Source organism: Nannospalax galili, unplaced genomic scaffold, assembly GCF_000622305.1.
Source record: "Nannospalax galili isolate Female #2095 unplaced genomic scaffold, S.galili_v1.0 scaffold127, whole genome shotgun sequence".
NCBI classification, from domain to species: domain Eukaryota; kingdom Metazoa; phylum Chordata; class Mammalia; order Rodentia; family Spalacidae; genus Nannospalax; species Nannospalax galili.
Window position 1 is genome coordinate 12073583 of NW_008360326.1, and position 25389 is coordinate 12098971.

At 38.6% G+C, this 25389-nt stretch overlaps 1 protein-coding gene across 2 annotated transcripts in view; it reads left to right on the plus strand.

Annotated features, from left to right (window-relative positions):
- The window catches only part of Nyap2 (neuronal tyrosine-phosphorylated phosphoinositide-3-kinase adaptor 2), a 280084-nt gene that overhangs the window by 78967 nt on the left and 175728 nt on the right, over nucleotides 1–25389 (plus strand). The gene's annotated exons all lie outside the window — the stretch shown is intronic.

Sequence of the window (25389 nt, forward strand, 5' to 3'; positions counted from 1 at the left end):
CTGGGTTCGAATCTCAGCACCCATGTAGCAGCTAAGAACTGTCTATTAACTCCAGTTCCAGGGGATCTGATGACCTCTTCTGTCCTCCACAGGCACTGCACGACAGGGGTGCACTTACATACATGTAGGCAATACACATATATACATAAAATAAAAATAATAAATAAAATATTAAAAAAAAAACCTTAAGGCCTTAAGATGCTGCACTTTTAAAATCACCCCATGTAGATCCTATGTGAAGCCATGCTTAGGATCACTAAAACACAAGTCCATTTCCTAAAGAATGCTAACATGTCTATGAGTTCCTGGCAAAGAATCAGTTTAAAAACCTTAAGAACAATGAAAGGCTCTTGAATATTCACAGGACATGTCTGTATACTATTTATCCATATTACCTGTATCTGAAAAGCTTGCTAACTTGTCTGTGAAGCCTCTGTATTTCATACCCTGACTGTTCCAGAGCTACAGTTGAAGAAAACATCAAAACAAATTCCCTTGAGATTTTCAGTAGTTTCTAAATCTGAGAGTCGATTGTCATCCCATTCCGTTCTGTTCTTTTGCATTCAACATGTAGTAGTGTCCCAAAGGTAGTCCTTTCATTACTTATGACACTATAAAGACTCTCACTTGGATCCATTAGCAGGGATGCATGAAGCCAGTAATCATATCCTTTGAAGAAAACTTCCAAACTTCTCCATGGATGATGCTCAGAAGCATTGATCCAAAATGTGATGTCACTCATTGAAGAGACAGATGAGCTTTAAGGAAAACTGTGGATTCTTCTTGTAGATATAAATGCATTTACGTGGATATTTTTATAAATTATATTGTATCAGTAGTGTTTTCCATCTTCAGCTCAGTCTTCTAGGTGAAAAACAATAGTCAGACTAAAGTCAGAATATTACTAGTAGATTAACTCAGTGCTGGGTTACTAACCCAGAGATTAACAGGGGCTCTCTGCAGGGCTGACTCTGAGCACAGCTCTAGAGAAATGGGCCAGTATATGGGGGTAACTAGTTGTGTAAAGTACAAGTTGGCTCCATCCATGCTCTTTGTCAAATGTGGAATTGTCAGACAGTATCCTGAGTGTTAGTTCAAGTCATGAGAGATATTTCTACCCCTGACTTTTGGGAGGACATAACTGCAGGTGGGCAATCAACTTGGAGATTTTCACCCAGTCTGTAAAATCATTGTTTATAAGATATTTCCTGTAAAGCAATGAAAACTTTCCTAACCTGTGAACTTAATGGTAAATAGTAAATGGTTAAAGTCATGCTTTACACACTTATCACATTTATTTTTACTGTATATTGTCTGTATGTTACCCAGCACAAGCTTGGAACTTGACTCTCTTTCTGGCTCTGGAACTAGTCGAGGGTGGGTTGGATGAAGGAAATGGAATGGACCAAAGGGATGTGTGCTGAGTCCACAATCTTTGTGGAGGGAGTCAATGGCAGAGATGTCCCTTAAAGTCTTAGATTAGGAGCAGGTCCCTGTGGCCTGGTATGTAGAAGGGAGGACAGTGCCATCCCGTGCTGACATGTCATGGTGACTATTCATTTGCTAACTGACTGAAAGACCTGAGTCAACACCATCAGAAGTAACAAGATCTAACAAGTCATCTCTTAATGTTGGAAACCTTGACACTCTTAATACCGCATTCACATTCTAAGACTCTATACTTGGAATATTTTTTCTTTTAAAAAAATTCCCTATATATCCAGTCATAAAGATGTGGGATAGACAGATGTGGCTCAGAAACAACTCAGATCTAAGTTGTGAGATTTTGGAAAAGTTGACTGGCTCTACCTATAGTTCATGTTTCCATTTGCAAAACATGACAATATTAGTTCCTACTCATAGGACTACTTAGAAATAGTTCATGCACTGGGTAGTGACTTAAATGTAGATGATTTTAATGTATCATTATCATTACTGTTATGAACAATTTGATCTCTGTAATGCACTGCACTGCACAATTAAATCAAGTATCTGGGAATTTTTATTTCTGAGCTTAAATATAATCCCTGGAAGAATCTGCCAGAACAGATAGAAGATCCTAGTAGAACACCCCCAAACTGTCCCCTCAGCCTGGTAAGATCAGATTAAGTTGTATTGCTTCCTTCATCAAAGGGGCAAAACAATATTGTACCTACTATGTGTAAGGACACTGCAATGAACATGTCAAATAAAGAATAAGTATCCTCCATGTTCATGTAAAATGTTCTATGTAAGTATTACTTGTATCATAGATGTTTTATTGCAGAATAAAATTGGCTCTGGGGGCTGGAGAGATAAAGAGCACTGGCTGCTCTTACAGAGGACCTGGGTTTGATTCCCAGCACACACATGGTGACTAACAACCATATGTAAATCTAGTTCCAGGGATCCAACACCCTCTTCTGACTTCTGACTTCTGTGGGCATCACACAACAAGGGTGCATTACATAGATACAAGCAGCACACATGCACAAAAAATAAAAATAAAAAGTAAAATAAAATAGACTCTGCTAAAATAAGAATTTCTTTTTTTAAAGTGACTTTAGTGCAAGGGAGGGTTGTGTGTACCTGTAATCCAAGCATCTGGAGGCAGAGTAAGATAGATAGATCTCTATGAGATGGAGGGCATCCTCATTCACATAGTGAGTTCCAGTCCAGGTGAGGCTACAGGAGGACCCTGGCTCGAAAACAAAGAAGAAAAGGAGAGTGACTTTAAATAAATTCGAGGGACTGGAGAGATGACTCACTGCTTAAGAACACTGGCTGCTCTTGCAGAGGACCTGGGTTTAGTTCCCAGCACTGACATGGCAGCTAAACACCATCCATAACTCCAATTCCAGGGGGCTCCAATGCCATCTTCTGACCTCCAAGGGCATCTCATGACACAGGTGCACCTGTATACAGTGAGGCCATACACTCATATACATAAAATAAAAATAACAAAATATTTAACAAAAAATTAAAAGACCAACACTAACCCTCTGTTTTCCAGCAAGAGGCCTATATGCTGGTACTAGACCATCTATTGGGATTTTCCTGCCAACTGGTTTATCTTGTATGTGTAGTGTGAATCTCATAAAAATAGAAGGCTTTTCATAAGCGTGTGGATTTTAATAGTTTCCTAAAGAATCCAGCGGCATTGTCTACCTGGCTGGAAACTTCAAAGGAATCTCCCTGTTATCTCTACTACTGCTACCCACCAGTCTGGGTCCTCACTTGTTAACTAATGCATCAGCCTCCTGGCTGAGATCCCCACAGCTGTTCTCAGCCTCTGCTTCTATTATTCATTTGGAAGTCAGTTTATATGTTGTTACTATTTTGTTAAAGTCTAACAAAAAGTTTAACAGTTAACTTTTATAGAGACAAAGGAAAAACTTGATTAGTGAAATTTCCTTGTTTCTACGGTATAAATACCTCCACAATGGACATTTTCCAAATCTTCCTGGAGTAAGTTAGGAAAAGGTGCACAGGCTGTGCTGTCATGTCAGCCTGATCCAGCTTTGACATATTACTGGAAGCCTTTTCAATGAGATCCCATGTCAAAATCAAGTCCTTCTGATAACAATGAATGAAACCCACATTTCCTATCACCTCCATTCCCCCTGTCCTTGTTCGTGTCAGTTCTTTCACACTGACTTTACTTCTGTTCTACTCAGTTATTTAATCTGCAAAATGGACATGTGACTATGGACACACATCATCTAGAATGCACGAACAGCATCCAGCACTCTTAAGAAAAATAGCTCATAAATACAAGTTGGTAGGAACACTGGCAGTTCCTTTAAAATGAGAAAATGACAGATAGATCACTGTCTTTTATTGAGCTAGCCGATTACTGAATGACTGTGTCTTCCCACAAAACTGGATATGAACCAAAGTTTCTGTCATCTGATTTACTGTGAATAGCCTCTACATCTCTGAAGGGAAATGGGAAGTATGTCTTTGACTTTGAAAATGACTTAAAATGGCAAGAGTGAATCAGTTGCCTTGATATAGTTAGTCACATCTAACCCTTTCCACTAAGCAGGTTCAGTCACTCAAACAACTACTCTGAAGTGACCATGGTTCTGCAGGATCCATCCTCTTCCCCCGATTAACCATGTATTTTTAGCTCCACAGCATACATCCTGGCTTTTGATGAAAGATACCAGGTAATCAGGTAATAAATTCTTTTCCTTCAAGAAATTTTGAGTTCTAAAGTGTGAGAGAGAGAGTTGGAAAAAATAATTTTCAAATAGGCCTTCCAGAAAGACCTGCAGGTCAAGGTGGAATGTATTGTCACTGTGTTATTTTCAGAAATTGGTGGCATTATCTCCCGGAATGTTACTAATTGTTAATGATGTTTGTGAAATTGAGATGGGCTAGGAAGAATTGGAATGGATTCGTGCCTATGTGCAAAGTTTGTGCAACCAACTCAGTTGGATTTTTACCTCTGTCTTTGTGGTAGATATTTTTCTTTGATTTCAGGAAAAAGATGAAATAAGATGTATGAACACTGTAGATCCTATCTCTGTATGTGTTTTGTGTGTGTGTGTGTGTGTGTGTGTGTGTGTGTGTGTGTGTGTGTTTATTTTCTCCGTCTCTACACTATTTTCTTTATAGCAGCAATCTGTATTACCTCAGCTCTGAGCTCTGAGGAGAAGATAACTTGTGTACTGTTATTGAATGACTAGGACCTAGCATGATCTAGCACAAATAACTGTAGATTAAATTGCCTAACCAAGTGTCTAGTAATCAGCCATGCATTTGTGTTTTATATGGACTTCAAAACAGGATGGAATTGAACATGTATAACCTTGCCACATGATGAAATAGTTTTAGCTAAATGCTATTTGTGTGTCTAAGCTGAGGAAATGCCTTCTTTTGAGGTACCCAATCTTTTGGCCTCATTGGGACACATTGGACAAAAAAGTTTTCCTGGGTCACATATTAAAACCAGGGATGTATTCAACCCACACCTGATGGACTGTAAGAACACATATATCTTCATACATATGTGATGTATGTATTATATATGTCTTTATTTTGTGTGACATTGTAACATAACAAGCTATGCCAGGTCAAGTGGGGTATAAGGGTTGGACAATTCTGCATGGATCTTCACTAGACTGACTCAGTAACTCCGAGAGAAGAAAGCTCTCTTTTAGTGAAAAATTTACTTGAAGGGGAGGTCATCTATGCTTATGACAGTTTTACCTGAATTCCGCTGCTCTGGACCTCTGCATTTGACACAACTATCCTCATCTCCTTAACACCTGAGTGCAAGAACAAGGGTGTAAGCACCTGTGACATGCAGTGATAATAATCAGTGACAATACAATTCAAGCTGCATACAGAAAGACACGATTTACAGCACCTCAGGAACACAGGAAGGATGGTAGGGCCAATGGATAGAAAATTCCAAATGATGACCCAAAGAGAGTTGAATGAAGAGAAGAAGTGAGTTGGAGAGACAAGTGGTGAGACTCAGTGATACAGATACTTGAAACTGAAGTTATGGAGAGCGTAAAGTTAACTACAGATCTGCATCATGACCATGAGGCCGCTTATCATGGCAAGAAATAAAAGACTTAAGGAGAAGTATTTTCAGAAGTTGTGTTCTCAGAGAACACAGGTATTTCAAACCCCTTTTGTAGGTCAAATCAGTTGCAAAGAAAATGTCTTTAGGTTACTCCGTTCTAGATTCAAATTTCCATATTGCCAGTATATGGAAATCTTATTTAAAAGAAAACTGAAGCAGATGCTCCCAAATGACCATTAGAAATGCAAAATCCAAACCAAAAATCCTTTGTCAAAGAATCATTAAGTTAATTGTTCTTCTTAAGTTGAAACATGCTTCAGTAAATAAGAAACTCCGTTTTCAATTAGCCATAAACGAATATTTCCCTGGTCTCGTTCAATGTTTATAGGAAGTTTTTATTTTAATCTCAAATTTAAATGCTTTCTCTATTATACTGTAAACCCTAGGGGGATGTATCTTTCTCTATTGTATAGCACTGGCTTACTTTGCTGCTGTGTGTAGCAAATAACAGATGATAAATATTATAATGAGGCCAACTAAGATATCTCATCCATTATAAGAGGTGAATTGTATCCTTTTATTTTAAGAAGCACTGTGGGCATTAAAACTGTGGCTAATATGTTGAGATAATAGCTTTTAATTTCTTATGGATAAGGATGTGTGGGAGAAGACGAGGTTTGATCAAAGGCAAGCTTAAACACCAGACCCTGGAGCCCCTAAGGGCTACCTCATAAAGCAGATAATCCTTGCTTGCATTGCCACAGAGCATTAGATTCAATTATTTTGTCTAAAAGAAACCAATCAAGGAGAGTGCGTTGTTCCCGGAAAGCCACTCCAGGAAAACAGGCAGTCAGACTTCTGGCCTCTGACTAGGCAGTTTATGACATCTATATTTCAATCTATCTCTTTACTCCATTTGGATACATTAAGCAAATGTGGACCTGTTGGGCCTTAAAGACAGCAATTCATCTACTTAGAGTAACTAACAAATCCATGAATGAGTATTTGACTCTTAAATAGATCTCCTGTAATTCATATTTACATGTCACTCTAATTATAAAGATGAAGGATGAAGGTTTAGTTTTTAGAATTACATGTATGATTTTAATGGACTTCAAAAATGCCAGGAAGTAAGCTTCTAGGTTATCTGTTTGCTAAAGTAATTGTGTTCAATAAAAAGATTTGAAAGATATTTTTTGTTGTCAGATAGAAAAAATTTCTTCATGAATAAAAAGTGAGTCTCTTTTACATTTGATTTCCACAAATATTCTGAGGAATCATTGGGTAAGATATCACTATCCCTATCTGGCAGATGAATGGATCTGTTTGGAAATGAATTCACAGTACTTACACAGTGATTCAGGAGCTCAGTTACAAATAGAATTTACTAACTAGGACAGAAACAAGTGTGTCTGTGGGGGGGGGAGTGTGACATGCTTTGTGTGCTTTGTTTTGCATGTATTTGTGTGTATGTGGTACGATATGTTTGGTTTTGTGTGTGTGTGTGTGTATATGTGTGTGTGGTATGAAATGCTTGACTATGAATGCATGTGATTGTGGGAGTATGATATGATAGGTCATATGTGTGGGGGTATATTATGTAATGCTTTATTGTGTGTGTAGTGTGATATGCTTTGTTTGTATATGTGTGTGTGATTTGACATGCTTGGTTGTGTATGTGTGTTTATGTCTATGTGTGGTATCCTATGGCATGCTTGGTTATATGAGGGATACAGTATATAGTATCCTTTCCTGGTTTTGTGTTTTGTGTGTGTGTGCGTGTGTGTGTGTGTGTGTGTGTGTGTGTGTGTGTGTATGTGTGTGGTATGCTTGGTTCTGTGTAGTAGTATGGTCTGGTATGGTTGTGTATTTATGGGATAATATGTTTAGTTTTATATGTATGTGTGTGTGGTATGCATGATTGTGTGTATATGTATGTATGTGTGTGTGATATGTCTGGTTGTATATACAGATATGGCATGTTTGGTTTTGTGTGTGTGTGCATGTGTGTGCGCATGTGCGTGTGGTATAATGGGTTTATCTCTATGTTTTTTTCTGTGCATGTGTATGTGTATATGTGTGGTATGATATTCTTGGTTGTATGCATGTATCTATGTGTGTGATAAGATATGCTTGTATGGGCAGATGTGATATGCTTGGTTTTGTGTATGTACGTGTGTGATCAATAGTGTCTTTTTCTGAGACACACAGATTGTCAATGTTTCCTTTTTTCCATCTTGTAGCATCTTCCTGGAAAAAGAGTGGCTTTGTTGTTTTACTGTCTTCGGAAGCTGGGGGTTTCTGGCTGACATATTCTCTATATTTCACTTTATTGCTTCCTTCAAAATCATATTTCTATTTTACAACACTTTGGCTTATATTATTTAAGGTGCATTTCTACAAAGTTGAGACCCTTCATTTTAATATATATCTAGAAATGAGTTGCAATGATTATATATTTATTTTAATGTGGGTCTGAATTTAATTTAAATCCCTGAACATTTAGAAGTGACTTTTCATGCTTAAACATGTTGGATATATAAAGACAAAGAAATGTACATTATTCGATCTTAATCCTTACAAATTCTAGAACTTTAAGTCTGAATATAATAGCTATAATAAAAAAGTGACAATAGAAAGATGTTCAAACCAAAGAAAAAAAGAAATGATTGATAGACAGTTCAGGGATGGGGTGACATTCAATTTAGGCTTTGATAAGTCTGAAATGTGTTGTCAAGTAGAGATGTAGTTTGAAGGGGAGAGGACCCCAGGGCAGCAGAATTATGTGAGTGGATAACACACCAAATTGCAGAAGGTGGTCGAGCTGGATCAAACAAAGTCACAGTTGCCTTACTGAGGACCAACACTCTCTTATGTATGACCCTAAAAGACTTAAAGGAGAAACAATTTCATCGTTTTTCTTAGGAGCATTTTTCCCATTGCTAGGGAAAATTGGGATACAGAATCAAGTAAGTGGCTGTAGAGGTTAATCCTGATTGTGGGCTTGACATAATCTAGGAAGAGACTAGCCTCTTCGCATGTCTGTGAGGGACTAATTGAGATGGGAAGACTTCCCCATATGAGTGGGACCATTCCTTGGCCAGGGTTTCCAGAATGAATAAAAAGAAAGTGAGCTGAGCACAGCGTTCTTCACTCCTGTGTTCTGACTGCGGAAACAATGTGACCTTTTCCATCGTGATGAACTTTCGAACTATAGGCAAACATGAACTCTTCTCCCGTAAGTTGCATCTTCTCAAGATTTGGCCACATTAATGAGAAAAACAACTAATACAGTGTTCAAGGACAAACAATGCGAGATCTTGTAGATGGTTTGGAAAATAGGAAATGTGAATGCTTGTTGGAAGGGGTGATTATATGTATGCAAATAGAAAATAGATGTCAAATTACTTGGAATTTGACAAGAACTGGGAAGCTCCTGGTGTCTGTGGATGAGTGATGGTACTATAGAAGACACATCTCCAGTACAGGGAACAGAGATGTGATGCTGATCATTTTGTCTGAACATGTGAGTTTTGAGTATCAAAGAAACATATATGCAGAAATGCCCAGCAACTTGCTGGGAGGACAAAAGAATATCTCAGAAGGAGGCAACCATGGAATTTTACATTAGAAAACAACAGAAACAGGGTATTGTTAAAGGCTTAAAAAAATGAGAGAGAAGAGAATTGCAGAAACATGTGTGGTAAGAAGTCAGTGAAGACACCAAGAACACCCTGAAAGATGGAAAGCCAAACGGTGTGGGGCATTTCTAAAAGGAGTCATGATCTCACAGAGCAGAAATTGTTCCACAGGGATCAAGAAGAATCTAGACAGAAAAAAAAGAGGAGGAAGAAGAAAAGAAGGAAACTTCATTATATAGTTAGCAAGGAAACCATTTTGGTAGTAGTTTTTTTTGGTGTTGAGAACAAGAGTTAAACAGAAACAGACAGAATGTGACAGGGCAATATGCTCACAGGGAGCAAGATAGTCTTTGGGGCTGCTGATGTCTTGTTCAAATGATCAACTGCAATTACTAGTTTTAGGTAAAAAAGTATCATTCAATAAGTGATTGTGAACTAAAAATGAGAACTGGCTTCCTAAGTCATTGAAAAAGAAAGAAGGAGAGAAAGAATGAAGGGTAGAGAGCAAAAGAGAAGAAGAGAGGCGGGAAAAGGCCAAAAACAAAATCAGTGTTTTTCTCAAGCGTCATTGAAGGAAAGTTTTCCTAGAGAAAAAGATGCCTGGAATATTTGGGTGTTACAGGAATAAGCCAAAGGATAATAAAGAAGAATTGTGTGTGCCTAAAAATCCTAGTGAGAGAGACTGAACCAGAGAAACACAGGATGCTGAGGAAGAGAAAGGAACCAGCAAACAAAATCTGCTTAGTAAAATGGACTTTGAGGTACTATACTGAGGGACTAGGCTTGGGTTAACCAAACCAAGGTATATTAAATCTCTCAGTCATTATGAGGTATGTACATTTGGGAATTTAGCATTATCTTAACTGCTAGCAAGAAAAGCCTTAAGTTACATGGATACTTTAGAAAAACAACTGGATTATTCAGGGTTTGGTAGAGATGATAAAACTGTGGTATAATTTTAGTCCTTGATGGTTCGTTTTTTATGACAGTCCTGTGTACCCACATCTAGGATTTCTTGATTTCTTCTCCTTTTCTTTCTCTTCCCTCCCCTCCTTCCCCTGCTCCCCCTCCACCATCTCCCCCCGCCATGTTTCTTTGAGACAAGTTTTCTCTGTAGCCCCAACTGACCTGGAGCTCACTGTGTAGATCAGGGTGGCCTCGATCCCACAGAAATCTGCCTGCTTCTGCCTCCCAAGTGCTGGGACTGAAGGCGTGTGCCACCATTCACAGCTGGTTTCTTGAGGCATATTTTTTTACCCCTCGCTATGATTCTGTTCAGAATGTAAAATTTTTCTGATATCTAAGTAGGATATTTTGCAAGAGCCATTTCATTATGTGCAAATACTCTAATTCTGGTATCTTCTATGCAGACTTTGAGTGCTTTCACCCCCCAAATTTAGAGCATCCATTAAATTTAAGGTACCATGCTCAGAAGTGCATGCTCCAAATGTTTGAGGAGGACGGATGCCTTATGTTTGAGACAGAGCTGACATTAAAGCTTGCTTTATTCCAGTCCTATGATTTTATTTGGCAAATTCTACCATTTCTCTGCTAGAAGGTCAATGAATGTCTGGCAATGTAATTGGGAGCTTTACAAATTCCAAGATAACTCATTTTTCTGGCTGTGAAACTTGAAGCCAGAAATAACTTTGGGTCATACCAATCCCTTTTTTGCCAAGACTATGGCGAATTCAGATCCTGAAAAATGTGGCATGTATTTTATTAATTTTGTTCATAAATCAATAATGATAATAATAAAATAAACATTCCTTTATTGTCTCAGTATCAAAGACTGTGTCCTAGATGATCATCTGAATTGGGAAAGTCACCAGTTAACTTTTGGCTGATGAAATTATTTTGAAAATAGTAAATACTGAAATTGTACTGATGATCATGACATCTGCTGCTTTCATGAATTTGTTTTTTTCTAAATTCAGGGCATTGCTTGGTATGTTATCACCATTAAGAAAGTATGCTCCTCCTCCAAGGACCATGGTCACTGTGCATTGAGGTATGAGAGCAAACCTCACTGACACTCAGAAACATACAGTTCCATCTCCAGAGCATAGTGTATGGGCAGGGCAAGGAGTAGTCCTGTGGCCACGGCTGCCAATCAAAATGTTCAACAAAGTTAAAGGAGAATGAGATCTAATCCAAAGATTTGTTCAAAGATTTGCTTAGGGCTTCTACTGTGTTATGTGAGGCCTCTAAATTATCTCTAAAAACCATATGACAGGCATATATTGATACCCTCCATCTTGAGATAAGGAAAACAACACAGAAGGAATTAAAATCCCTGGGGGCCCAGAACTAGTCAGAAACAGAGCTTGAATTTTATGTGTTTTCAGACTGACTTTTGGGATATGGAAAACAGCATTTGAAGATGTGATTTTGTAGGTGATAAAATAATGATTGGCTTATCTTGTTTGTCTCAGAGTATCATTACAACTTTTCTTTCCAACAATAGTTTGAGAATGCCAAAACCAAAAGAATCCCTAAATGGGAAGATTCTGAAAATAGCTAGCATTTTATTTTTTTTCAGGAGGCCATAACTTTCCCTTGCTTTTGGCATTCCTCCTTACCATTTATTCCCTTCAAATAGTTCAGATTCAATGTCCACAAGGGGCTGGCGGATCAGTGGAGAAGATCAATGTAATAGGTACTTTTCTGTTGCTGTGATAAAACACTAAGGCAACTAATAGAAGGAAGACTTTATTTGGTTTATGGTTCCAGAGGGTTAAGAGTTCATCAAGGCAGGAAGATGTAGCAGGTGGAGGGAGAGGAAAGCTAAGTGCTCACATTGGCTTGGGGCCAAGCTTAACAACTCTCAAAGCCCACCTACCCCCAGTAACTGCTTCTGCCAGCAAGGCCACACCACCTAAACCTCTACAATAGAACCACCAACTGGGGCCAGGTATTCAAATACTTAGAACCTATGGGAGACATTGTCATTCAAATCACCACAGACAGTTAAGGAGTTGGTAAAGCAGGAATGTATGCTGACATTCTGGATTTAGGGAACTTGAGAAGTGAGACAGGGATAATCAGGCTATCTCTGTTTCCAGAAAGAAGGTGCAGAATCCTATGACTACATAGAGGAGAGGCCTGAAGTCCTACCTTCAACTGTGATATGATCAAGTTTCCTGAGAGAAACGATATGAAAATCACATGCTAACCATGACTCAGTCAAAGGAGCAACTTCAGACAGATAGTGTCACGTGACCGCCAGCCAAGGTCATAAATGACATGTCATTTTGGGCTCATGGCTCATCACATTTGACATCCAGTTGATCCTGAAAGTTATCATTCAGTCAGTAACCTGGAACAATATTGAGGTGGAATATATCATATTAGATGATTTTTAGGTCAGGAAGGGTAAATAATGAGATTTTGCAGAGGATCCAGACCTTAAAAGACCTCAGCTATCGCAGAAGAGTTTGAATTTTTAGGTCATAGAAACAGAAGAGCTCTCAAAGTGCTTTTATTCAGAGTGACATGAGCAAATCTGTACTTGGAGGTGAAAGTCTGGCAGCACTGTGGAGAAAGATCTGCTAAGAAGCAGAAGCATTTAATTAGCCCAGAAGTGATGTGCAGCTAAACCCAAAGCAAGGCAAGAGAGACAAGGAAGAGGGATTATGCTGATCTCTGTGTTTGAGTCACCGACTCTAACAGCAGGGACAGAAATGAACAGCGCACACGTATAAAAAGAGTTTTCCTTTTTCCTGTGTTATTAGGGGAGAAAGTGGCAACTGTAGGTAAGGGACAAATAAAGAATATCATTAGGCAGGACCACCATCCATCCCACTGCTTAAGAAACCTGGGAGGGGTTCTCGACTATTCCCAAACATACAAACACATTCATTAATTTAATATATATTGACAGATTGTCTCCTTTGAGCCAAGCTCTGTTCCAGCCATTGGAACCACAAGACAATGAGGTCCTGAGAAGTTCTGCCTGACAAGCCCATTCTCAAGATCCCAAATGTCAGCACCCAAATCCTCTTTTCCCTCTGTCTTTATCTGATGACGTCTTGTGCTCTCTATCACGTGCAAAGCTACTTCCTCTCATGGGACTTCCCAGCCCTTCAGTGGTGGTTAAGGCCCCAGGACTGTTGTTTTTGCTCCAGCTGGCAGCTTCCTCTGAGAGCACATCTGACCACAGGGCACTGAACGTGGGCTGGTTTCAGTCTGTGATTCCCCGGGGTCATCGGCCATGGAGCTTTGTTCACTGTATTTAGGTATTTTGTGAGTAACTAGTGAATAACTAAAATAAGCTCCCCAATGGATTTATCTTGTCTGATTAAAAATTACAGTCTTAGAAAGTCCAACAGATTATTATCACACTTTAAATGTGCCTTAAGTGAGCCCCTTCTGCTGAGGAAGTTCGATACCATTATACATTAACATTATATATTTCTAGTTTCTACATCTAGCTTTAAAAAAAAAGCCACATATGGTTAGCTAAACTCATTTCTAAAATCTTGGCTCTCAAACCATATTCAAAACAGGTTCTTAAACCATATTCAAAGCTTATGCTGGTTTTCAAGACACAAATAAAATACATTTTCCAGAATTTCTTATTTTTGTTTGAATTGTTGGAAAATATCTCCCAAGATATGAACTTGTGTAAACTACATGCTAAACTGAATCAGAATTATCATGACTTATTTTCCATATACCTTCTCTCCCTCAAATCACAGTGCTTTAAGGACTAGTGAGATTTTATTTGTGTATAGAAATAAGTAACATTTTAATTTTAGATTCTAAAGTACCATAGATAATTACATATGTTAATCTCAAAAGTACTTGTCATGTTTTAAGTAAGTCTCTTAAAGATGTTCTGTAGAATTTGTTCTCTCCTTAATAAGCACAATACCTTAGTCTTGACCCTCCAGAAACTCAGAAATGAATTAAAGGAACTTTTATGGGAGTCATAAAATAAGATTACATCTGTTTATTGTGACTAATCATCAAATTAAGGGGTAATAATAATAACCTCAAAATCTTGGCAGTAAACCCTTGGTGTTAAATAAGGATATAATTAATTTTCTAACATTTTATCCTGGTCATAAATACTCTAAGCTCCCAACTTTCATAAAAATCTTGAAATTTCATGGAGTTTGATTAAAAATAACCCTAAAACTCATTAAATGGTTTTTTCCCACCTCACTATAGACCGCGCTCAGCTGACAATTGCAGCAGAGTGGATAAATTGTTACTGCTGTTCCCCCTTCTTCACTGTTCCTTTTCCTTCTCCCTATTTGGATTCATAGCTAGATAGCACGGCAGCTGCTGTCAGAGTCCATTTTCAAAATTAGGCAAGATACATTTGTAGTGTTAAAATGTTTTCCTTCACAGTCTATGTCATTAAAATAGCTTTTTATGGCTTGAACAGCTAGATAAAAAATGATAGTTTCATGATAAGCAAGGAAGGAAGGGAGGATAAATTAACGTTTGCACAGGCTCTTAGTTTGCCTGTGTTACTCAGAAAAATGAGGAGGAAGAGAAGGAGGAAGAGGAGGAGGAAGAGGAAGAGGAGGAACCAGAGTCAGTGGCTTATGAACTACTGGTTTATTTTGCACAGTTCTGAGGTTGTGAAACTCAGCATTTTGCCTCCTGTAGATTCAGTGTCCACAGCAGGGTCTGCTTCCTCATAGAGAAAGCTGACATCTTGTTGCATGATCACATGGCAGAAGAGGCAAGGAAATGATTTGGATCTCTTTAATAAGGACATTAATCTCACTTGTGGAACCTCTGGTCTCCTGGCCTTCATTTATCCTGATAGTATTCAAACTACAAATTTCATGGGAGAGATTGGGCAGAGGGGCATAAACATTCAGTCTATAACACCTAGAGTTATATCAGCTATCTTGGTGGGTGATTTTAAAATGTCCTGTCTAGTTTACATTTATTATAACAATCCTGAAAAGTATTTTGTCCATTTATAAAGATAAGAATAATTGAAAATTGGAAAGGATAGGCCTAAAATTAGATAATTACTAAGTAGATAACTAATTACATGTTACTTACTCTTTCTAAGATACAAAATTTTAAGCATTATTGAAATATTCTAGCAAGGGGAAAGACATGTGAAATATAACACCCAGAGCTAATGGAATGTTTCCCTTCTTTAGGACAAGTTTTTGGATTTTTTTTCTTTTCTTTTTAAATCTTTTCTGTAATATTTCATTACAACAGTGAATGAAAAGGTGTATGGACATCATGTTTTTACACCTGACTTTAGCATCCAAGAAGCACCAACAAGCATCCAGACACAGGAAATTGATGTCTGTGAAAAAGAAAAAAATCTAGGCAAGTGAAGATATTAGAAGCATGAGAGTGGAAAACGGATATCACAGAGGATATGAAGTGGTAAAAACGAATGTGTGAGCCTAAGGCAAAAACACAGATTGTGCCTTTGAATGAGCAAGTGGGTCTCAGGGAAGACATTAAGGGTAATGGTGAGTGAACAATTTGAAAGAAAATATGAACACAGCTTAATTTTACAGGAGCCAAGTTTCCACATCAAAGTAGACTGCCTGATTATACATATGTATACATATATACATATATATGGAATATATTAGGCAATTAATTATTTCTATGCATAATACTAAAATAGCAAGAATTTTTTCAAACAGTAAGTAGGCCACATTGTTTTTCTGCTTCCATTTATTTCCTGCCCTTCCCTGATACCACTTGCCTCTTCTGACCAGTTATCTTACAACTTTTACTTAATAGTGGCTGTCTGTAGAACATTATCCTCAAATAGGTTCAAATGTTACAAAAATCCAACTACGATTATCTCCAACAAAACAAAATCTAGCAGCTGATATACCTGAAAAGTCCTAGGTTTGTTCAAGCTCCCAGCATAATTAGATTCCGGGTCTGTACAATGCCACAACACGGAGCCACATTAATTGTCCTCCATATTCAAGATAAAGGCCAGATCCAAGACGGCGGAACTTCCAACATGGTGCTTCGGGTTTACTCTGATTTGTCTAACTTGAAGTGTTAGTTAACCCCTGGAGTAATCATGGTGGCCTGGGCCTCTGCTGGGGCTCTGCTGTCTACTGGACCTGTGCAGCCTGGCGATGAAGGGGAAGGAAATTTTCTTTGCAAGAATTTCCCTGGCCGAGAGAATGAGGTGATAAATTCTTGGGAAAGAAACAGTGGCGTCTGTCCACACAATTCTAGAAGCCCTCCGTTTAGAGATTTCCAAAGTGACTTCTCTCATTTCTTTGTTTCCTGTTCATTAAAGAAGGATTTGATAATGTGATGGTCAATTGCAACTGTCCACTTGATGAGATCTACAACTGCCTGGGAGACTAGTCCCTGGGCATGCCTGTGGGGGATTGTCTGGGTTGCCTTGTGGTGGGAAGACCCACCTGCTCCCTGGTGTGGATCCCAAATCTTCTATAATGTAAGAACAGGAGTTGAGCATTCATTCATCACTTTCTCTGCTTCCTGATTGTGGTATATGAGCTCCAAGCTCCTCTTTCCTTCGTTCTTCAACCATAGTGAGTTGTACCTTGCCTTGTGAGCTAGCATAAACCCTTTCTGCCTTAAGTTGCTTTCCTTGGCATATTTTACTACAGCAACAGGAAAAGAAACTAAGATAGCTAGGAACTGTGGCCATGAGCAAGAAGACAGCTCCTCCTGAGGCTGAAGGTGGTTAAAGCAGGACAGTCAATATGCTCATCTAGCCCTACTGCTGAATTGAGTACACAAATACTGTGACTTGTACAAATTACAGCTACCAGACATCGAGGCAGATGTAATTAACTATGTCCTGCTCTTAAATTGATTGAGGCATTGCTAGTCCAGATTGTGACACATTAGACTCTTAGCGTTTTTCATGTCCAATTTTTCTAAACACAGACCAGTGCAGTAGTACATAGCACCTAGAGGAAGCCCTGTTCTGGAGCAGGAGTCCCCTGCTGGATGGAGTAGGTCAGAGAGGCTGTCAGACAGCAGCAGGTATCATCATTTACCCTCATGATGAGAAAGCAAGAGGAAGAATCAAACATAAACCATAACCATTCATTTTGTGAATGAAGTCAAAGGACTGATTTCCTTCAATTCATTCACAGTGAAATACCTAACATGAAAGAATCCATTTAAGGGGACATTGGTCAACTGGTCAACCTGACCTTAAACAAGTTTCATTGTCTCCTATGCAGCTCTTGCTTCTATTTTTCCCTTTGAATGTGTTCATTTACTGTATGATCTAAAATGCCTTAGCCTTGTTACCAGAGAAGTAAAATAGAAAAATTTTTCCAGGTGGCTCAGGTGCTTGCAAAGGGAGAAATATACTAGATTTTTGAATCAGTATCTGATATGGATTTTTTTTAGCCAATCTGCATAAAGTAGTTATTAAAGCAAACAAAGTCTTAACTATTGCTTCTTTGTATAGTGATTTTCTAGCTGGAATTCAAAAAGACACATGTGTGGGCATGCACAGCCAAACACTCTGTTTCTTCCCTTGAGATTCCCAAACAAGACACTATTGCAAAATACTGGCATGTTTGCTTCAAAAGTGTACACAGAAGCCTTACCCTTGTCACTTTTGAAGTTGACATCTGATCTCAGGAACTCACCTTTCTCAGGAGTTTCTTTCTCTTTCTGAAAAACAGCAGTCCTCAGTAGACACATATTAATGCAGAAAGGCTTTTGAGGCAGCTAGACAAATGACAACCCTGTTGATTCGCATATCAGAACAGTTTCAAAGTTCATGTTTTGCAATTTTCTTTCTCAATCCTGATCCACAAGTGCTTAAAAAAAAATGAAGCCCATATTTAGGAACGTTCAGGACAGAAGGGTTCTATTTGTCTAGACTGTCTTGGTACTTGGAGTTAAATGTAAGACTTCGTTTTCATTTTCTTTGCATGAAACTTTCTTGAGCTTCTGTGGTACCCTAGTCCATGTTTTATACATGTGGACTCCCAATGCAAGCAATGACCTTATTAAGAGAATTAAGCAGGACGAGGTTTTAAAGTAAGCATTTTAATGCTAAAATTGCAGACTATATTTACACTAAAGGTGTTTAATAGGTTGTAAATAAGGCATAGGTCACGATGAGGCCAATACCAAATTTTAACAGAAGGAAAATGGCAGTAAGAATTCAGTATCTAAAGACAGTCAGTTACCAAAAGATTGTTGGGGAATAGGAACTACAAATAATGATTCTATTGCACAAACACCCAGGGCAGTCCATCAACTGATAGCTTATTTGAGGTACGTGTTAGTAACTTGTCTTTTTTTCAAAATGAAATACTTGGCAAAAGTGACTTAAGGAAGAAAGGGTTTATTTTGACCCATAGTTCCAAGGTACAGTCCACTATCAGGAGGAAGTCATGGACTCTGGAGCCGCTGGTCACCTAGCTTCTGTGGTAAGGGAGCCAAGCATTGAAAGCTGCTGTCAAGCTTCACCTCTCCTTTCTATTTACTCAGGAAGCCTGTGGAACGATGCTTCCCACATTTAGGGTGGGACTTCCCACCCCAGTTAACTGAGTCTACAAAGTCCTTCACAGACATGCCCAGAGATTTGTTTCCATGGTGATTCTAAATCCTGTTAAGCAGACAATCAAGATTGTCACATGGTAGAAGAATTTAAAAACTTTATCAGTGACTTCTGTCAAAGCACACTATCCCCTGATTTAAGCCACACTTTATTCTCCACATTTTAGATCAGCAAAGCTGACCAACCAACAGAGAACTTGGTTTTGCTGCATTACTTTTATTATGTGAGAAAAAGCATACTTGTTTAAATTCAAGATTATGAAACTTGTTTTTATTTTTATAACATAAGATGTGTCAGGCTTAGTCTATCTTGAGTGCTGGCGTCTTACTGCAAAATGACTCTATTTTCTTCAAGCCATAGAACTTTCACTCAGAGCCAAGTAGTCCTCCAGTAGAGCTGGCTCCTCATTCCCCTACATGTTCAGTCTGAAGCAGGAGGGTGACCTATTTGCATAGACACTTCTTTCTGGGGCCACATTGGTCTCCAGACTTGCTTTTCCTTCCCTCTTTGGTTTCTGAGTTTCACAGACTGTATTGATACCAGTGGCTATTGGGATTTGGAAGTCCCCTCAGGAGGAGTTTCAGTGTCTTGTGTTCTCAAGCAAGGAATGGAGTAGGGGCATACAGTTATATCAGAAGTAGAGACAGTGTTTTAGGAAAAGGTACACTTCCCAGGAAGGAAGAGGATTGGTGCAAAGAGAGAAGGATTACCAGCTGAAACGGCAATGCCATATAAAGGATCAGGCCATGTATACCATAAGGTGCAAGCTTTGAGGCTCATTTACATAGTGCAGACTTTTTTGCATATGCTCTGTTACATGTCATTCTATATACAACTTCCATCACATGTCCCATTAGCATCTCAAATTTTCACACAGGTCTGTGTATTTCATTACTATTATGAGGACTAGGACTATGGCTTGGTGGTAGATTGCTAGCCTGGTATGCACACACAAGAATAGTTTAAATGTTTTATTTATTATTTTTGTTTTATGTGTATGAGTCCATTACCTGCATGGATGAGGAGAGTACCTGTGAGAGATAAAGAGAAGGCAGTAAGAGTTGGTCAGACAAGCCTCAGCCCATGATGTAGGTCTGGCATCTATAAAAGAACAATGAGAAAGAGAGGCAACTGGGTAGGAAGAGTCTCAGACTGTACCATAGCAATGGGAACCCAGACAAAAGGATTGCCCGTGCTGGGCAGGAGCGAGGTCTAAAGTCTCACTGTTTGTATCCATCCGCTAGGCACTGCCCAGGGACTAGAAAGCTACAGCAAACTTCTAAGATTACAGCTGGCTGCTGGCAGCTGGCAGATCTGACCAACACACCTCCATGGCTGCTATCGTTCATCCCTGAGATGCAGCTGAACTCGGCACTCCTTTCTTTGTAGGTTCTCACTTGACTCCTGAGGGGGCATTTAAATGATGCAGTCAGCACAATACTCTGTGGTCACGATCACCACAGCTTGAGTGCTGGGGCAGCTGATATTCAACATCCTCTCCTCTCATTGTTATTAGTCCACTGTACCCTTCTCAATACTGGTAGTCATTAGTGCTGTACTTAGTCTCTCTTTCACAATAGCTGAAGCAGGAAAGTATGGTGGTAGGATCTGGAAGCTGGCTGATCATATCTTTGTCCACATCTTCATCCACACACAGGAAGCTGAAAGACAGAGTAAGAAGTAGGGCAAAGCTATAAATTCTCAAAACCTGCCCTGAGTGGCATACTTCCTCCAGCAAAGCTGTACCTCTTAAAGCTTCCATAACCTCCCAAACAGTACACCAATCAGGGAAGAAGTTGTTCAAATACATAAGCCTATGGGGGACAGTTATCCGACCACATCTTCATCCACACACAGGAAGCTGAAAGACAGAGTAAGAAGCAGGGCAAAGCTATAAATTCTCAAAACCTGCCCTGAGTGGCATACTTCCTCCAGCAAAGCTGTACCTCTTAAAGCTTCCATAACCTCCCAAACAGTACACCAATCAGGGAAGAAGTTGTTCAAATACATAAGCCTATGGGGGACAGTTATCATTAAAACCACCATACACAACGTTCCCAAATAGTTCCTACCTATCATATGGGAACTAAGTATTCAAATACAAGAGTTTGAGGTAGACATTTCAGATTCAAACCATACCATTTTGTCCTGACCCCCATAGATTTATGGCTATCTTAAAATGAAAACAAATAAGTAACAATAGCAACAACAAAAATATCAAAGTGTTCATGTAATCTTTATAGCTTCATCGTTGTTTAAAAGTCCAAAGTATCTTCTAAGTCTCAAAACACACTTAACCGTAAGCCTCTCTAAAATAAATAGCAAGTGCATGTCTCTAATATATAATAGCAAAAAGGAAAGAGTCCTATTCTAAAAGGGAGAAACAAAAGGCAGCAAGGACAGATTACACCAAAACAGTCTCAACCCCAGCAGGACAAATATTAAATCTAATAATTCCTTCTTTGCATCCGAGACACATGGTGTGATGCTGTGCAGTACAACAGGCTTGGGCAGCCTCACTCCTCTGAACTTTCACTTGTAGTACCTGCATTTCTCTCTTAGCTCTACTCTGATGTAAGCAGCTTTCTTTGACCAATGCTCCATGTTCCTGGCATCTCTAACATTCTGGGGTCATCACTGAAACATAGGTTTTACCTTCGTAGCTGTGCACATAGTTGATTTCAGAGTTCTGGGAAGGGAATCTAAACCTACTCTGCAATGACTAACCTCCCACACTTTTCCCAAGATTTTCAGTGCAAGCTTCCATAATCCATCACTTTTTCATTCTGTATGCCTTCAAAACTACTCATATGCCAAATTATGATGCCAGCTTGACAAGTAGCTGAGCCCCTTGAGTCACAGCTGCAGCTGGCCTCTAAGTGCCAACGTGATTTAACCAGGGGAACACTTCCCAAGATGGTGGTTTCCCAGAAGGCATCCTGGCTTGCCCTCTCTTTTTGAGTACCTCTCTTTTCTAAAGAAAGACCTTCAAGTAAATGTGCATTTTTGCATCCTGAAGCCTTCCATGTATGGGTCAGGTCTTGCCCTAAAGGCACCTTACAGGTCCTGATGTAAAATACAGGGCTCCTTTTTATGGTGTTAATAACTCTGACAGCTATAGCTTTATCTGCACATGGTTTTACCATGACTTTAACCTATTAATACTCCTTTATTGGCCAAACTGCATATTTTCCAAATCCTTGTGCTCTGTTTTGCTTGAGATTCCCATTATGAAACTGGCTAAAAGCAGATAGCAATAACTGTGCTTCATAGGCTGAGTGCTATGTGCTGTCTTGAAATTTTCTCTTGTAGTCCACTACTGCTGAACTCAATGTCACTCAAAATTTCAGGGTGTGGTCATAACACAGCTAGATTCTTTTACTAGGAACTAACATTAATGGATTTTAGTACAATTCCAAACAGGGCATTTATTCACATTTGAAACCTTATCAGCACAATTTTTACTGTGTGTATTTCTGCTATCTTTCTGGTGTCCTTCACTTCCAACAAGAAAGGCCTGTTAACTTCTTTCTAAAGAATCCCAGGGCTTCTTTCGCCATTAGTTTCAAACTCTTCCATATTTCTCCTTCAAGTCCATTCCAAAGGAACTAATATAGAATCCATTCTATATTAGTTACATTCATATTGCTACAATCAAATACTTGAGAAAACCAACTCAGTGAATCAAAGATCTGTTTTGAATCATGAACATGTACACCTAGGTATTGTTATATCAGTAGCACCTCCTTTCTGTTGGAGGAGAATATATCCCTGCTCTCTACCCAACTGACGTCAAATCAGTCTGGGCTATAAAACTCATTGTAGTTAACAGACTGTAATACACACACATACATCTACATCTACATATATATATATATAGAGAGAGAGAGAGAGAGAGCTGTGTGTGTGTGTGTGTGTGTGTGTGTGTGTGTATTTAGCATTCTGAGTAAAAGTTTTAAGGACATTGTGTATTTTAGCCATGGCTAATCTTTTAATCTCAGAAGAACATCATACCTCACTAGGGGATGATCTTAGAATGAGGATACAATGTGAGGTAGAGCCATGCTGGTGAACCATCAGCCTAATTAATAGAAATGGAACCTAACCTGTGCTGTAACAAAGCAGGAAGGCCTGGGAATTGTTACTGTGTGATAACATAAAGGGAATTGACTGACAAATCTGTTGAATTTTTCCTGACATTTCTATCTTCCAATTTTTTCTAACAGATATTTTCACAGCAATAGACATCCTGTTTGTAAGGTTCTGGACTGACTACATTAGAAACACATGGATGCAATTTTAAAAGAAAAAACTCAGAAGTCACATTTACAGTCACTGATTCAACAGATATGATTCAATGGTCACCCTTTAGAATGGGATATGTTGGAACTGGCATATTTTTTAAACTCCACAAGACTTTTAGCATATTCAGAAACTGACTGTATGCTTCATTACATGACTTTCAGTATGTTTTGTTTTAATCATCTTTCCTAGTCTCCTGAAACTAGGTGTGTCATTATCTTTACTCTGGCCCATAGCCTTGACTTGAACTACGGATTATGTGTATGTAGCTCATCTCATTGTCATCCTAATTTTCTCATCATGTGTTCACTACTAGGCAAAATTAAACTTATACCTGCATCTGTTATTTGAAACACATACTGCATTTCATTTGAAAGAAGTGTTACTACATGTGCATGTGTATATGTTTATTTAAAAAGGCATTTATGATTTATGTCCAGTAGTGGTGGTGCGCGCCTTTAATCCCAGCACTCGGGAGGCAGAGGCAGGCAGATCTCTGTGAGTTTGAGGCCAGCCTGGTCTCCATAGCGAATCCAGGCCAGTTAGGGCTACAGGGAGACCCTGTCTCAAAAAGATCAAAATAATAATAGTAATAATAATAATAATTGAAAAAGATATAGAAAATCAAGAAGATTATTGAAAACAACACTATCAGCCATGTGGCTCAAACTGATATTTATAGAGCACACCTCCCCGCAAAAGCAAAAGAGTATTTCCAAATGTACCTGGAAGGTTAATCATGTTCTGGGCAATACAACAAATTTTGGTATATTTAGAAGTATATCCCAGCACTTGGAAGGCAGAGGCAGGCAGATCTCTGTGAGTTCCAGGCCAGCCAGAAGTACATAAAATTAGTTCATGCTGATGAAAAGATAATTCTGACATGGAGCAGCAGAGCTAATTATCTGTATGGGAAAAGGTGTGGGCCCTATTTAGGTCAAAAGTAACAGAGAAATTGCTGACACAATTATTTCTAGGAACTCTCTCATAAAGGCCGGTGTGCATTAACACATGCATAGCTCTCCCTAGGTGAGCATGTTTCTGGCAAGGAGGCAGCTGTCTAAATAAATCTTTAAAGAGGCTTTTGTTCAGCAATACAACAGAAATGAGGAAAAGACATCTAGATGAAAAATAATTTAAGGCAAAGTTAGATGAAATCGAATACCTCATTTTCCGTGTAGAACATCAAAGCTCTAGCATCCCAAACTGAAATCTTCCTAGTTTGTCAAGACTGCCCCTCCCCCCACTGTTCTGATTCTCCCAGAAATACTTAATGATTTCTCCACAAACTATTCTGTGTGAGCTTCTCATTTATGTCTTGATGATACTTTTGAAACAAACACAGAAAATGTAATGCAGAGAAATATTGCACAGCAAGATGCTTGCTTCCTGCTTGGATGTGCAAGCTCACTCAGCTGACACACAACACCTTCCAGCCCTGTGTTGCTCTGCTTCATAACTGAAGCATGAGCTGCTTTCACAGCAGTGATATATGTAGTATTTAATATTAACTCAAAATATAGAGAAAATGGCATAGATTAAAAACTGTGTGTGAGTTCATATTACTATCCTGATTAAAAGTCAGAATCAAAGTCAAGGGATCTTCACGAGTCCTTTCTGACTTTCCCACAGTATACACGCCGTAAGTCCCCAGTTGAAAAACGAAAATAGTTGATTTCCCACTATTATTCTTAATGAATTTATTTTTAAATTTTATTTACTTATTATTTATTTATTCATTATTTATCTAGTTGTGCTTGGAATTGAACCTCGGGGCTCACATATGCTACCAAGTACTAATGAGATAGAGTCTCAGCACTGAAATTGTGACATTATAACAAACATTATAATAGTATGAAAGATACATCAAATTGAATTAAAAATCTTAATTTGAATCCTATCATTATGAAAATTAGGCTAAAATTAAGGCTTAATAATGTCTAAGTAAATCTATATGCCTAGAAAGGTAGACTCGACAAACTTACAAAATTCATACACTAAAAGTCACCTTTCACCCTTCACCCGTATCTGTGGGATGTAAATATTTTATAGCAATGCTGCTTTTGTTTCTTCACTTGGTAAATGATCTTGATAGAAAGAGAAAGCTCTAGGTAGATCTTTCTTCTAAAAGTTCACATCCATACCCTTGCCATTTTCTTCATAAAAGAAACACCATTACAGAGCGGTCCCAATAGGCATTTCCTACATGACTAATTGAACTTCCAACCAAGAGGGTTATCTCTTTGTAAATATTTGCTCAAACTTTCCCATTTAAACTGAAAAACTATTAAATTTGGAAATGTTTTGTGCCTGAGTGCTTAGGAAATAAAGTCTTGTTAGGATCTGGTTATAATTACACTGTATTAAATGTTTCTATTTTATGATGTGAGTCTTGTGTCTTT